Source organism: Poecilia formosa, unplaced genomic scaffold (genome assembly GCF_000485575.1).
Source record: "Poecilia formosa unplaced genomic scaffold, Poecilia_formosa-5.1.2 Scaffold2754, whole genome shotgun sequence".
In the NCBI taxonomy this organism is placed as follows: Eukaryota; Metazoa; Chordata; class Actinopteri; order Cyprinodontiformes; family Poeciliidae; genus Poecilia; species Poecilia formosa.
In genome coordinates this window covers 1-3,674 of record NW_006802693.1, presented here as the reverse complement: position 1 = coordinate 3,674, position 3,674 = coordinate 1, and the positions used below count along the sequence as shown (strand labels likewise).

The 3,674-nt window shown below is 32.4% G+C and overlaps 1 long non-coding RNA gene across 2 annotated transcripts; it reads left to right on the top strand.

The window, feature by feature from the left end:
- LOC107835463 (uncharacterized) lies at positions 1-2,096 on the top strand. 2 transcript variants are annotated; one of them, XR_001661275.1, is made up of 4 exons: positions 1-16; positions 330-380; positions 1,611-1,661; positions 1,976-2,096. It is a non-coding gene; the product is annotated as an uncharacterized LOC107835463 (long non-coding RNA). The 2 variants fall into 2 exon arrangements; XR_001661276.1 differs by lacking the exons at positions 1-16; positions 330-380 and adding an exon at positions 1,443-1,477.
- The last annotated feature ends 1,578 nt before the right edge of the window (positions 2,097-3,674 follow it).

Sequence of the window (3,674 nt, the reverse complement as noted above, 5' to 3'; positions counted from 1 at the left end):
TGTCCCACCAAAATTGGTAAGTGAGAAGTTATCAACATGTGGCACAGGTTTTCCAGTACTTTAATCATGACCCATTTTTGGAAAATTAAAACTTTTGTAGTTGAACGTTTTCCCACTAGCAATCTTTCAATCTATTATTGTCTACACAGTCTGCAAAGATGAATTACGTGTTGAAGATACCAATTGTCCCAGCAAAATTGGTAAATGAGAAGTTAACATCTTGCACTGGTTTTCCAGTACTTCAATCATGACACAATTTTTGTAAAATTACAAAATTTACAAATGGAAAGTTTCCCATTGACAGTATAAATATTTATTTTTCTACTTAGCCAGCAAAAAAGAAGGACGGGTCTAAGATACCAATTGTCCCACCAAAATTGGTAAGTGAGAAGTTTTCAACATCTGGTACTGGTTTTCCAGTACTTTAATTATGACCCAAGTTTTGTAAAAATTACAATATTTACAAGTGGAACGTTTTCCATTTACAGTATTAATATTCCTTTTTCTACTTAGCCTGCAAAAAAGGAGGACGGGTCTAAAAAACAAGTTGTGCCACCAACTTTTGTAAGTCAGAAACAATCGCCATCAACCACAGCTTTTGCAGTTCTTTAATCATGTGCCATTTTCGAAAATTGCAAAATTTACAAGTTGAACTTTTTCCCATTAACAGTCTTGTAATCTATTATTGTCTATTCAGTCTGCAAAAAAGATGGACGGGTCTAAAAAACAAGTTGTGCATCCAACTTTGGTAAGTCAGAAATTATCTAAATCTGGCACTGGTTTTCCAGTACTTTAATCATGACTCAATTTTTGTAAAATTACAAAATTTACAAGTGGAACGTTTTCCATTTACAGTATTAATATTCCTTTTTCTACTTAGCCTGCAAAAAAGGAGTACGGGTCTAAAAAAGAAGTTGTGCCACCAACTTTTGTAAGTCAGAAACAATCGACATCAGCCACAGGCTTTGCAGTCCTTTAATCATGTCCCATTTTCGAAAATTGCAAAATTTACAAGTTGAACGTTTTCCCACTACAAACTTTCAATCTATTATTGTCTACTCAGTCTGCAAAAATAAATTACGTGTTGAAGATACCAATTGTCCCACCAAAATTGGTAAGTGAGAAGTTTTCAACATCTGGCACTGGTTTTCCAGTACTTTCATTATGACCCAATTTTTGTAAAAATTACAATATTTACAAGTGGAACGTTTTCCATTGACAGTATAAATATTCCTTTTTCTACCTAGCCAGCAAAAAAGAATCACGGGTCTAAAGAACAAGTTGTGCCACCAACTTGGGTAAGTCAGAAATTATTGAAAACTGGCACTGGTTTTCCAGTACTTTAATCATGACCCATTTTTGTAAAATTAACACATTAGTAGTTGAACGTTTTCCCATTAACAATCTTTTAATCTATTATTGTCAGTCTGCAAAAATAAATTACGTGTTGAAGAAACCAATTGTCCCACCAAAATTGGTAAGTGACAAGTTATCAACATGTGCTACATGTTTTCCAGTACTTTAATCATGACCCATTTTTGGAAAATTAAAATTTTAGTAGTTGAACTTTTTCCCATTAACAATCTTTTAATCTGTTTTTGTCTACTCAGTCTGCAAAAAAGAAGGATGGGTCTAAGAAACCAATTGTCCTACCAAAATTGGTAAGTGAGAAGTTATCGACATTTGCTACAGTTTATACAATACTTTAATCATGACCCAATTTTTGTAAAATTACAATATTTTCAAGTGAAACGTTGTCCATTAACAATATTTTAATCTATTATTGTCTACTCAGTCTGCAAAAAAGAAAGATGCGTCTAAGAAACCACTTGTCCCACCAGAATTTGTAAATGAGAAGTTAATATCTGGCACTGGTTTTCCAGTACTTTAATCATTACCCAATTTTTGTAAAATTACAATATTTACAAGTGGAACATTTTCCATTGACAGTATAAATATTCCTTTTTCTACTTAGCCAGCAAAAGAGAAGGACGGGTCTAAGAAACCAATTGTCCCACCAAAATTGGTAAGTGAGAAGTTATCAACATGTGGCACAGGTTTTACAGTACTTTAATCATGACCCATTTTTGGAAAATTAAAACTTTAGTAGTTGAACGTTTTCCCACTAACAATCTTTCAATCTATTATTGTCTACTTAGTTTGCAAAATTAAATTACGTGTTGAAGATACCAATTGCTCCACCAAAATTGGTAAGTGAGAAGTTTTCAACATCTGGCACATATTTTGCAGTACTTTAATCATAACCCAATCTTTTTAAAATTAAAAAATTTACAAGTTTAAAATTTTCTCAATAACAGTCTTGTAACATTTCATTGTCTACTCAGTCTGCAAAAAAGAAGGACAGGTCTAAGATACCAATTTTCCCACCAAAACTGGTAAGTGAGAAGTTATCAACATCTGGCTCAGATTTTGCAATACTTTAATCATGACCCAATGTTTGTAAAATTAAAAAAATTACAAGTTTAAAGTTTTCTCAATAACAGTCTTGTAATATTTCATTGTCTACTCAGTCTGAAAAAAAGAAGGATGGGTCTAAGATACCAATTTTCCCACCAAACCTGGTAAGTGAGAATTTATCAACATCTGGCTCAGATTTTGCAGTACTTTAATCATGACCCATTTTTGGAAAATTAAAACTTTAGTAGTTGAACGTTTTCCCATTAACAGTCTTTTAATCTATTATTGTCTACTCAGTCTGCAAAAAAGATGGACGGGTCTAAGATACCAATTTTCCCACCAAAATTGGTAAGTGAGAAGTTTTCAACATCTGGAACTGGTTTTGCAGTACTTTAATCATGTCCGATTTTCGAAAATTCCTAAATTTACAAGATGAACTTTTTCCCATTAACAGTCTTTTAATCTATTATTGTCTACTCAGTCTGCAAAAAAGAAGGACGTGCCTAAGATACCAATTTTCCCACCAAAACTGGTAAGTCAGAAATTATCGACATCTTCCACAGGTTTTGCAGTACTTTAATCATGTTCCATTTTTGGAAAATTGCAAAATTTACAAGTTGAACATTTTCACATTAACAATCTTTTAATCTATTGTTTTCTACTCAGTCTGCAAAAATAAATTACGTGTTGAAGATACCAATTGTCCCACCAAAATTGGTAAGTGATAAGTTTTCAACATCTGGTTTAGGTTTTCCAATGCTCTTTTATCATGACCCAATTTTTGTAAAATTTCAAAATTTACAAGTTTAAGGTTTTCCATTGACAGTATTAATATTTCATTGTCTATTCAGCCTGCAACAAAGAAGAAAAAATCTAAGAAACCAGTTGTCCCAAAAAAATTGGTAAATGAGAAGTTATCAACACCTGTCACACGTTTTACAGTACTTGAGTTGTGACCCAATTTTTGTGAAATTACAATATTTACAAGTCAAACGTTGTCGCATTAACAATTTTTTAATATTTAATTGTCTGCTCAGTGTGCAACAAAGAAGGACGAGTCTCAGAAACCAATTTTCCCACCAAAATTGGTAAGTGAGAAGTTATCGACATCTTCCACAGGTTTTCCAGTACTTTAATCATGACGCAATTTTTGTAAAATTGAAACTTTAGTAGTTGAACATTTCCCCATTAACAAGCTTTTAATTTTTCATTGTGCACTCAGTCTGCAAAAATAAATTACGGGTTGAAGATACTAA